This window comes from Corylus avellana, chromosome 1, assembly GCF_965113065.1.
Source record: "Corylus avellana chromosome 1, dhCorAvel1.hap1.2, whole genome shotgun sequence".
Classification (NCBI taxonomy): domain Eukaryota; kingdom Viridiplantae; phylum Streptophyta; class Magnoliopsida; order Fagales; family Betulaceae; genus Corylus; species Corylus avellana.
The window spans coordinates 27349162-27361572 of NC_142490.1; the positions used below are offsets into that span (position 1 = coordinate 27349162).

At 37.8% G+C, this 12411-nt stretch overlaps 1 pseudogene; it reads right to left on the bottom strand.

The window, feature by feature from the left end:
• Positions 1 to 339: 339 nt before the first annotated feature.
• On the bottom strand, positions 340 to 8122 carry LOC132169619 (transcription factor TGA1-like; annotated as a pseudogene).
• Positions 8123 to 12411: the final 4289 nt, after the last annotated feature.

Sequence of the window (12411 nt, forward strand, 5' to 3'; positions counted from 1 at the left end):
AGTTGATTTATGAAGTATTATGATTTTTTTTTTTTTAAAAAAAAAAGATTAAGGACAATGTTTTGAGTTCAACAAGAGAAGTTTATGTTATATGTTATCTGGACTCCTAACTCTTTTCCTCAAATGATTTTCTAAATCGACCGTTTCAAATATTACTTGCTGAGAGCCTTTCGCTCTCATTTTGTACTTATTCCCCATTAAAGGTTTTGAGGCTAACAAGACAGAAAATTCACCTAATAAATACATACATGACATAGTTCCAACAGTGAACTTAAATTTAAAATCTGAAATATATGAGCTTTTAAGACAAGATAATGTATAAGCACAAAATTACCTTAACTACAATTTTCCTCTCAGATAAAATGGCTCACGAGAACGAGTAGCCCAAACAAAGCTCAACGCTCGAAGGCGTTGGAAGTATTCTCCCAAAGCAAGCAGACCTCGAGCTGCCTGGTGGGTAGTCAGGATGCGAGCCATCTGATGCAGGCATTCCTGTCGAACATGGTCAGCCTGGTCCAACAAGAATCTTGTTAGTGGCATGCCTATTATGCAGATAATCTGAAACTGAAACCTGAAAAATAAACAAAAACATTGCTTCTACAAAGATTTGCTTCTTTTTAATAAAATCCTATGGTTGCCAACTATCTATATATATATAGATAGTTGGCAACCATAGGATTTTATTAAAAAGAAGCAAATCTTTGTAGATAGCTCGTGCAATTTGGTTCTCGGTGTTAAAATATGAGAAAAAGTTAATTTACATAGCACACAAAATTATTCGGTTGTGGAAATTGATCCATTTTCGTTTGGTAGCTCTTTAACAGTAGTAATGTTGAATCTTTGGCATGGTCCTTACCGTGGTTGTGCAACAACATTTGTTTCCATGCAATTTAGACAAGCAAATGTTTTATTAACTTCTACACATGTAGTTTTGCTACATTTGTTGTAGGCCATGTACCAAAAACGTTGTTGCAAGTTGTTGACAATGATTTTTGCTTTGACCCAAAAGATGGAATGTTGCATTCATTGTTTGTTGGAGTTTATAATTTTGATGCAATTGTTTTTTACAATAAGATAAATATAGAAAGTTGATTATATATGAGTTTGTAAGAAAGGATGTGTAAGATTTTTATACAACTCATCATTGACCAATAGCTTAGACTTTTCTTTTGTTTACGGATGCTGCTTTTAAATTTCAGCATTCCAATTTATTTCGCTAAAAATTTAAGTATTATTGGAGAATCCACTCATTATCTTCCTTTCTGAATAAATGACCCATGCTTTGTTTCCTTATTTTCTTTTAAATTTTTATTCCTTATTTTCTTCGTTCTTATTTTGTTCTCTCTCAAATCCTGATATAACTAAAAAAAAAGGTGGGGAGCAAACAACGTGAGACATTAGGACAAGGAGAAAAGAAATAAAAGTAAAGGAGAAAAGAAACAAAAGCAAGTGGCTGAGTCGTTTGTTTAGGTGAGTAAGTTTGAAAAATGGGGAAAGAAGAAGAAATAAGGATATGAGTAAGTTTAGGATATAATATGGGTGTGTTGTACGTGAATTTTGTTAAAAAAACAAAAAAAAAAAAAACGGATAAGTCATGTGAAAGTGGATGTCTGAGATAAGGATCTGCACACTAACTCTATATATACAATTATTAATAATTGCTCAGTATCTATCTAAATAACGTGCATAGACCACTATGTTGCTGCATATGTATATGTAATCATCATACATCTTATTATAGAAATATTCGAAGATACTCATGTTACAAGTTCTCTCTCTTAGGTCTTGCAAGATAGATAGTTTTATTGTGCTGTAAATATAAGACCTTAAAAAGTATTTCAGGACATGATATGCAGAGACAGAGGGAGGGGGGGACCGGGGTAGGCCCTGGTCCCCCCAAAATAAGGGGAAAAAAATCCTTTATGAATATGCCTCAAAACATGAATCTCAAAACAATCATGTATATACTCTTCATACAGAAAGTGTAACAACAAAAACAATGCAGTGCATAAATAATAAAGCAAAAACGAAAAAAAAAAAAAATGCAATGAAAAAAAAACAACATGCTCTAGGATATTACAAAATAAGCAAAACAATCAATCCTAGGCATGTTATTGACTCACCTAACTTTAGGTGAGATCACTACCACTCCCCCTCAATGGGTGAATGGTATCATTCTTCCTAACCCACACTTGAGAAATCTTAGGTCTAGACTTATGACTTTGCTCAAACTTATCTAGCCTAGATAACACTTCTCTAATCATTATGACCAAACCCTCACTTTCTTTCCTAGAATAGGAATTTTCACTTTTATGCTTATGGGATTTCAAATCAAAACACTTTGGTCGAATATGACCAACCTTTCCACAATGATGACAAGTGGGCACAAACCTTTTAGAAGGTAATTTTCTATGAGGATGCATGACTCTAAGCTTAGGGTAAGATGCATGATGCTTAACATAAATTTTCTTACCTTTCTTACTATGGAGAGTCGGAGCAGCTGCATGATTTTCTTTCTTTGGAGCAGCTTTGAATTTCCAACAGTTTGGTCTAATGTGACCAACAATCCCACAATGATGGCATGTAGGAAAAAACTTACCTTGAGTTTGTTTAACTGAAGGAGTCTTAGAAAAATTAGCCTTGGTTTCTTTAACATTCACAGGCTCAACATTCAAGGACTCATTAGAAACATATGAAGTAGATGCACCAACATTATCAACAATCATACTAGGCTTGTTAGGAACAAATTCTTTAGTACAAAGAAAACTTTTCAAATTATCACTAGAGAAATTTCGTGAGAGTTCCTTAGAAACATTCAATTCATTCTCAAGTGATAAAGACTTTTCAACAAGCACAGAAATCTCAGATTTCAAAGAATCAATCAAGATATGTGATTTAGACAAATCATTCGCCAAAGATTCTTTATCAGATTTCAAAGAATCAATTAGGACATGTGATTCAGACAATTCATTAACAATAGATTCATTCACATGTTTAAGATCTTGAAAATCCCCCAAACAATTTGTGTATTGATGTCTCAAAAGAGTGAATTTTTCCAACAAATTGTTGAAGGAGTTTATAAGATCATATTCCCCTTGAGAAGTATTCATAGCAAATAGGAGTCAACAGATCTCACTCAAGAATTTAATCCAAACAGAGTGAACCCGCTCTGATACCAATTGAAAAACGCTATGCCGACTCCAAAAACTTGTTTATCACAATTTATGCGGAATTAATATTATGAAGCAATAAACAATTCAATCACCCAAAATATATAAAGCAATAAAAAGGCAGACACAGATATTTTGGTTACGAAGAGGAAACCTTTTAGAAAACGTTCTAAAAGTAAAACCTCTCCGGGGCAGCCAAACCCAAGAAATCACTATCAAAAGATTATCTAGAGATTACAGACACTAGGAACACTTACAACCCTTTGCAAGACCTTGACTCTGTAAGATCGACAAGCCTACAACTCGTCTCCGCGCTCACAATCTTCTTCAACGTGATTCTCCTTTACCGGACCCTTCCGATAGACTTCTCAACCGTAGATTTATCAAAGGAATAATTAAAACTCTAAGAGATTCACTTTAACGCTCACCACATATGATCTCTCTTAGCACAGCCTCCGACGAACTCTCTGGGGGTGAAAATTCGTCCTTCTCTCTTCTATAATGATGTATATACACCCCCGACAAAACCCTAGACATAACCCACTTAAAATCATGTTTTTGGGCCTAAAACTTACGGGGTGTCCGGACATGTTAATGGGCGGTCCGGACACGGCTTCGCGGAGCAAGATTTTAGTTTCTGGAAATGAGGTCCGGACCCGGGGAATTGAGGTCCGGACCCGGCCTGTCCAGTCTTGATCAACAGCTCCGATCGATGGGCGTTTGTGGTCCGATTGAGCTGAAATTTTGCAGGGACGTTCATAACACATGAATCTACATTATGAACGGTGGAGATTGGATTCTGAGCATTCTATATCAGTGTTTGAGCCGTGAACAGTAGCATCTGCATTTTGAAACTGAATTAAGCCAACACAAGAACTAACAAAAGGATTTCATGGACCTGTTTCTATCTGCTCATGAAATGAACTACCAAAATGCTCTGCCAATCTCCCATCCAGATTTGAGTTAATATCATAGCCTAACAAACTTCCAACCAAAATTGTCTTCCAATCCTCAGAGAATCTATTCAGATATAATTTAAGAAACCCTTTGAAGGTGAGCTCTGATCATAAATAAACAAAAGCTTTCAACAGCTTCGTGACCGATTTCTTTTTTCTTTTCTTGTTTTCTGGGGGAGAGGGGATGCAGAAATATAGTTGAAAATTTTTAAAACTGGAGCTTAACTGCAACGTAACATGGCAAATGCTGTTTTCTTATTGAAGTTCCTTTTTCATTCCAAAGGATACGTACTTACCAGGATCTATGTCTTTCCTTATAGATAGTTCTGCCCACGGATTAAAGAGATGAATATCCAAAACAACTTTGGAATTGGATGCAAGATGCACTGTTATTTGCATCCAAACTTGATAAAACTTGAATTTATAATGATCAAAGTGACAGTGAACTCGATTCTTTTTTCCTGGTACTCCTTTATTAACGCAAAATATGCTACTATGGAAGTGAACGAGCTAGGAACTCATCTCATATTCGTCAAGAATTTGAAATTGAGTCAAGAACAATAAAAACTTTGATATAAAAGGAAACTTGTAAACTTCTATGCTAAGCAGCTCTCCAACACCTGGCTCTAAAGTAAAACAAATTGATGAACTAAAACACATTTAGACAACAATTGACTTAGGTGTAAAGGTGGGGGCACAAATCTCTCCAATAAAATAAAACATAAAAGAATCCTTTAATGGCGAATGCAATACTGCTTTACTGAATGAAAGTAAGCCAAAAAGAAAGGTGTATTGTTAATACATCCCTTTAAACTTCAAATGACATTAAATTTAAGATCCGCACGAATAAGACTGCCCTTTTAGGATCAATAGTGTCTCATTTTTCTTTCAAGGCATATTTCCTATTTATAGTATCAGGTATGCCTATTAAAATAAAGGGGGAACTTCACTTACCCCCTATACTTTCGCGCTTTTTGCAGACACCCCTCCATTGTTCAAAACCTCTCACTTTGATGTATCCAACTTTCGTTTCCTTTCACTTTGCCCCTTCCGTTAGGATTTTCTGTTAAATCCTAACGGAAAGGGTGGAAAATTACAATCGTGCCCTTATTTTTTATTAAAAAATAATTTTTTTTTAAAAATAATTTAGGGGTAGAAAGGTCAAAAGTTAACGGTAGGGGGGTATTTGAAAGGAAACGAAAGTTTGATACACCAAAGTGAGAGGTTTTGAACAATGGGGGGGTGTCTGCAAAAAGCGCGAAAGTATAGGGGGGTAAGTGAAGTTTCCCCTAAAATAAATAAATAAGAAGATAAAAAGCCATTAACAGAAAATCAAATTAAATCAAAACTCTAAAAGCATTCTTTCCCTACACAATTGCCTTTAAATCCAGTTACATATAATCCAAATTGTTGTTCTTTTGGGCAGAAAAGAAAAGTACTTTCAGTTGGGAATTTGCAAATTATAATCTATTAGAACGAATTCATGGTTATATAAATTGACAAATGAACAACTTGATGGGTCTAAATACTTAATAGGTACTTGAGAGAGAGAGATGCGGAAAGAAAGCAACATAAATATCAGTCTCATTGAGAGTCAGAATTTGGAGTAAAAGCATTTAGTGTGTACCTCATTGACATAGCTCACTAGAACTTCCAACTTCTCCACCGCAGTACCCATCTGCGGAATGTAGGTACCTTCAACCAGATGACTAGCTGCTACTGTCTTGGCCAGAGTTTCCTGGAGTGTCCTCAGCTTGCTGACATGATTGTTTAAGATTATGAACTTCAAAAACTTGGTTTTCAGTCATGGGGTCAATCTGAGGCACAAGCACCTGTAATCAACATGGATTAACAAATAAGCATTATCTTATATTTGATTATGGAATTACAGCAGGCTGCATTAAAAATAACTCAAAAAAATAAATGAATTTTTTTTCAACAAGAAGATAAAAATAAATAAATAAATAAATATATAAAAGTAGATGATGGCCCCAAAAGCTCACAATTTCTATACTCAATTATATGGACAAGAATTGGAGGTTGCTATCTGCCAAGCTTCAGTGCTTGAGGACCAACCACAGATTTGTTGGCATTTATGCCTAGGAAATCCTAAATGGGATTATTCACATAATTCAATAAGTTTTCTTTTTGTTTATATCAATTATCAAATGGCTATAGTACTTACAAAATAGGTGGAAACACTTCTTCAACTTGCCAGTACAAGACGGAAGTAGGAATTGACCCTATGTCCTAGGTATGATGTGAAGAGACTTTAATATTACTGTTAGCGTGCGTGTGTGTTGGGGGGAGGGGGGATAGCACAAGCTTCCTTTATGTTTGGACTAAATGGTGATATTTTGTGCTAATGTGTTGTAAAAACAATGGAAGACAAAAAACAAAAGAGTAACATGTAATAGCATATTTATTCTTATCACGTACTTCATTGTTCATAAAAATGTCAAACTTTTTCTATTACTTCATAAATTTATTTTTGATTGCCAATTACTGCAGGGCAGACTCTAACTATTAGAATTCATCCAACTATAGTTCACAAAAAAACCCATTAAAATTGTACTTGGATCCTACAATTTCCCAGCAAGAAAACTACTGCAGCACAAAAACAGATGCGCATTAGCACAACGGCTTCACTCCAAGTTGTTCCGATGAATTGAGAAATGCATGGTCCCCATACCTTGAGAAGTTCTGAAGGGCGAAACCCTACGATCCAGAAGAAAAGACGCTTAGCTGATGTTTTCCACATGCCAGACATCAGCTTTTGTCGCGGTTGCTTTGATGCGGAAAAGTTGAAAATAGTGTGACAAGCCATCAGTTACCAGCATTTGAAGTTCTGTATCCCCTATATGTGCATTCAAAGCATTCTTCAGATCACAAATCTGTCTATTTTGTTCTTCAACCCAGTGTCCATACTCCATCTCAAATGTATTAACCCCTGGAGAATCCTTAGCATGAGTTAATTTTAGAATACAATGTCATGAAAGAACAAAGAAGGGGGGCCAAGGGCATGATATAAGAAGAAAAAAGTACCAACGAGAAATAAAACCACAAAGGTTATACTCAGCATGTCAGAAAGTTATACATGAAGATAAATAGCTCATTGAAAAATGTGACTCAGGTGTTACAACTGCACTTCAACCTTCTGAAAGCTGTGTTTATCTCTTTCATTAATGTGCATCGAGTATACATACATGCATGTTTAATAACAACCTATATCTTCAATCACTGAATTAATATTCTTGAGCGCTAGAAAAAATACAATGGCAATTGAACATTCTACGAACACAATCTTTAGTTTCATGATTTAACACAAAATGGGGTGAAATTAAAAGGAGGAAAAAAGTTTTTAGGATACCGATATTGCAAGAATTAAAAGTTTGAGGTTACAATTGCAAAAACGCCGATACTTCTGGGCTAAGTAAAGTTTCCTAACTTAACTTGAGCTTATTGCATGAAGCACACAACACTAACATCTGAATATGCAGCATTTCATAGTATGTTCATGCGCAAAAGCTTCATCCACCACCACCACCACCACCAACCCACAGTCATGGACACATGCAATATTAACAAGACTCAGCAACATTTGAGGCAGAAGATTAGATCAATGATAATGGGTGTCAGAGTATTGACGAACAAACCTGAGTTTGCAGCTGCGGAGAACCCCACCTACACATAAGCCCTGCAGCTGTAAAACATGAACTGCTGCTTTAATATATTAAAGCGGAGGAAAAAGTTGTACTGAATTGGTAAAAGATACTTTTTTCAAACCTGTTTCCGGGCACGCTCAAGATCTTGCTTCAAACGAGTTGCTTCCATCTGCAGAACATATATATAGCCATAGGCCTGTAAAGCAAAACATAAATCTTGCATGTAATCTGAGGCTTCTGTTTAATGGGTATTATTATTACATACCCTTTTTGCAAATGGCTTTGAGGAGCAGCCTCCAGCAGATTTTATGAAAGGTAAATGTTGGATCATGGATAAGCTGTGTTGGGCTCGGAAAGGTAATTTGCCGGCCCATCACTAAAGCTCGGTTAATTTTTACTGTTCATCAAACTTATGCTCGGTAATTCATACTTATCTGAACTCAGAACACAATGCTCGGTCCCAAGACTCGGTATGCCAAGTCTTACGTGGACTACTGAGTGTTACTCTCAGAATATTGGATATATCTGCATGATATTTTTTTCATCCTTCTTTGAAAATATATATTGTTCGACACGTGGATCCTCGGTAAAGTCCACGTGTCAAGTAAACATGTACAACCCGATGCCTATAAAATGGGGGTCTCCTCTCAGATTTTGGTAACTTCTTTTTCCTCTTCTTAATTGAATATCCTTTATTCTCTCTGTCTTGTTTATCACTTTCAAAGTTATATTTTCTCTTAAATACTATGACTAACTTAGGCATCGGAGCTATCCCCCGCCGGACAACGTTGGCAGCTTTGATCCTTTTCCTTTGATATTTCTCAGCCAAATAATCCCAGCAGATACCAAGATATTTACGGGGTCCATCCCACGTCATCATTTGGAAAACTGTTCAAACAGTTTGGCGCCGTCTGTGGGAATTTCGATTTTATCGATTCTTACTAATCTCAAATATTCCGATATGGTGAACACACCTCCACACCCTAATACACCTCCGCACCCTATCCCAAACGTTCAAACCGATGTTCCTGGAATGTCGCACGAACCAAATCCTCAAACAGCTTTGTTGGAAAGTTTTTTGAAGCGGATAACCGAGTCCATTGAAGCTATGAAGAAACAGAATGAAGAGATCGTCTCGAGGTTACCTCCTAGAGAAGATCCAATACTAAAAGGAAGGCAAGAAGAAGTGCTCAGGGATCAACCACCGTTAACCCAACAACAATCAACTCGACAAGATGCTGAAAGTTCAATACAAGGAAGCCATCATACTATCCGAACCAGGGAAAACCCTCACCGAGGGAGGTCTAATAAGGATGTGCATCTCGGTAGTAAGTCTCACCATGGCGAATCTAGTTACGACAAGTCTAATCGTAGTCATTCTCGCTGTAGCCATTCTCATCATGGTCGGTCACATCATGTAAAATCTGTGGAGGTGGTTGTAAATAAAGATGTCGAGGATCTTAAAGAAAAGTACGAAAAAATGGCTTTCTTAATTGAAAATGGTGAAAATCGGTCTGCCGCCGAGGATCTTATGCAGCACACCAATTTACCTTTTACTGATCGGGTAATGAGATTTTCTCTGCCTGATAAGTTTAAGGTTCCTCGAGTTGACGAGTATGATGGAAGTGGAGATCCATCCGACCATATGGAGAGTTTCCGAGTTCATATCATCCTTCATGAAACTCCAGACGAGATAGCTTGCCGAGCTTTCCCTTTAACTCTAAAAGGAGTTGCCAAAGAATGGTTTGGAGGCTTGAGTCCTAAATCTGTTAATAGTTTCGATTATCTTGGACAACAATTCCTAGGACAATTCGTTGCCGTTCGGAGAAGGAAGAAAAATCCATCATATCTACTATCTCTCGTACAAGGAAAAACCGAGTCTTTGAAAGATTATATGTTGCGGTTTAATCGGGAGAAATTAACGGTAGAAAGTCCGAATGAATAGACTATTCTTTCAGCATTGATGCACGGTATAAAGACTGATGGGCCTTTGATGGCTGAATTAGCTCGAAAACCGAAATCAGGAACTCTTCGACAATTCACCAACAAAGCTGAAGAGCTCATTAATTAAGAAGAGACTATTTCAGCTTTGATGAAGTCCAAAGCCAACGAGAGTAAGCTTGTTTCTGACTCGGTTATAACAAAACCGAGGACTTTTGTTGAAAAGAAGAGAAGAGATCATCAGAATTCGAAGACTCCGGAAAAGAGGATTGATCTACCACCCAGGCCGAGCCAGCATCAACAATATGTGGGATGGACACCTCTAAATACAACTATTTATAAGGTGTTCATGGACGTCAGAAAGGATCCGAGCTTCAGATGGTCGGGAAAGATGAAAGCTCTTCCCCAAAATCGCAACACTCAGAAGTTTTGTGAATATCATAATGACTATGGGCATCAAACCGAGGATTGTATCTGTCTTCAGTTCGAGATTGAAAAGTTCCTAAGAAATGGAAAGTTACTAAACTTCTTAGCTGAGGAAAAGGGCAAAGGGAAAGATCCTTAGGACGGTCAGGGTCAACAATCGGGACAAAACAATGACCGATTACGCAACCAAAGGCCAAGATGTGATGAACCGAGGGTATCTCAGAACAAACAACAAGGTCCTCAGAACCAAACCATAGTTGGCGAGATCCGGACAATCTCAGGAGGCTTGGCTGGAGGAGGAGAATCAAGCTCAGCAAGAAAGGCCTACGTCAAGCAAGCGAGAATGGAAGAAATCTTTTTGCTGGAAAAACCCTCCAAAGTACAGAAACAGGAACCGAGCAGTCTAACTTTTTCAGAGGAGGATGCGAAAGAAATTTCCATGCCGCATGATGACGCGTTGGTGATAACTTTAACAGTGGCTAATCACGCTGTTCACCGGATTTTGGTGGACAATGGAAGTTTGGCTGATATTCTGTATTGGACAATTGTTCAACAGTTGAGCATTAGCCGAGAGAAGTTGAAGCCCTTCTTATCACCATTGATAGGGTTTGTAGGTGAGCGTGTTCAACCCATTGGAATGATTTCTCTTCCGGTCATAGCAGGAACCGCCCCTAAACAATCCACTATCATGGTGGATTTTTTGGTAATCGACCGACCATCGACATACAATATGATCATCGGTCGTCCGGCTTTGAATCAACTAAAATCTGCAACTTCTTCCTATCATCTAAAGATGGAATTTCCGACAGTCGAGGGAGTTGGCGAGGTTAAAGGTGATCAAGTTGTCGCCAAAAAGTGTTATAATACACCTTTGAAGAAATCCCCGGAATCAGCACTGTTGACGATCAGCAATTTGAGTGATGACAGGAAGACTCAGTTGAAAAAGAAACCAGCCGAGCCATTGTTCGATGTACCGATAGCTGAAGGAAAGTTTGTTAAGATCGGATCTCAACTAAGTTCAGAAGTTAAAAAAGTTCTCATTCGGTTTCTTCAGGAAAACCTAGGAGTCTTTGCTTGGTCCCCTAAGGACATGCCTGGGATTGATCCAAAGGACATTGTTCACCATCTGAACATCAATCCAGAAGTAAAGCCGGTGAAACAAAAGCGAATAAAGTTTGCTCCTGAGAGAAATATGGCAATTGCCGAGGAGGTAGACAAGTTACTCAAAGCTCAGTTTATTGAAGAAGTACATTATCCCGACTGGTTAGCCAACGTTGTGATGGTTAGGAAGTCTTCTGGAAAATGGAGGATGTGTGTGGATTTCACCGACCTTAACAAGGCTTCCCCGAATGATAGTTTCCCACTGCCTCATATTAGTTCGTTGGTTGACTCAACAGCCGGGTATGAGTTATTGAGCTTCATGGATGCATTTTCTTGCTACAATCAAATCTTCATGCACCCATCTGATCAAGATAAAACAGCATTCATCACTGACCGAGGCTTATATTGCTACAAGGTTATGCCTTTCGGCTTAAAAAAAGCCCGTGCTACCTACCAAAGGTTGGTAAATAAGATGTTTTAGGAACAAATTGGGAAGAATATGGAGGTTTATGTCGATGATATGCTGGTCAAGAGTAAACTGCAGGCAAATCATGTGACAGATTTGCAAGAGGCGTTCATGATATTGAAACGATTCAAGATGAAGCTGAATCCTACAAAGTGTGCGTTTGGGGTTTCATCTGGAAAGTTACTCGGTTATATGGTATCAAGCCGAGGGATTGAAGCCAATCCAGAGAAGATTCAGGCAGTGTTAGATATGCAGTCCCCGAAGAATACAAAGCAAGTTCAGCAATTGACTGGTAGAATCGCGGTATTAAATAGGTTCATCTCTTGGTCTACAGATAAGTGTCTTCCTTTCTTTAAAATTTTATGCAAGGCTTTTGAATGGTTTGAGGAATGCAAACAAGCGTTTGAGCAACTCAAGAAGTATCTGGTCAGTCCACCTCTTCTTAGCCGAACTATTCCTGGAGAAGTGTTATATTTATATTTAGCTGTATCTCCGACCGCGGTCAGTGCAGCTTTGATTCAAGAAGAAGAGGAGAGGAGAGGTATGTACAAATGGAGAAACTTGCTTTTGCTCTGGTGATTGCATCTAGAAAGCTTCGACCGTACTTTCAAGCCCATACAATCAATGTACTAATCGAGTATCCATTGAAGAAAGTACTTCGGAAGTTGGATTTGTCTGGTCGGTTA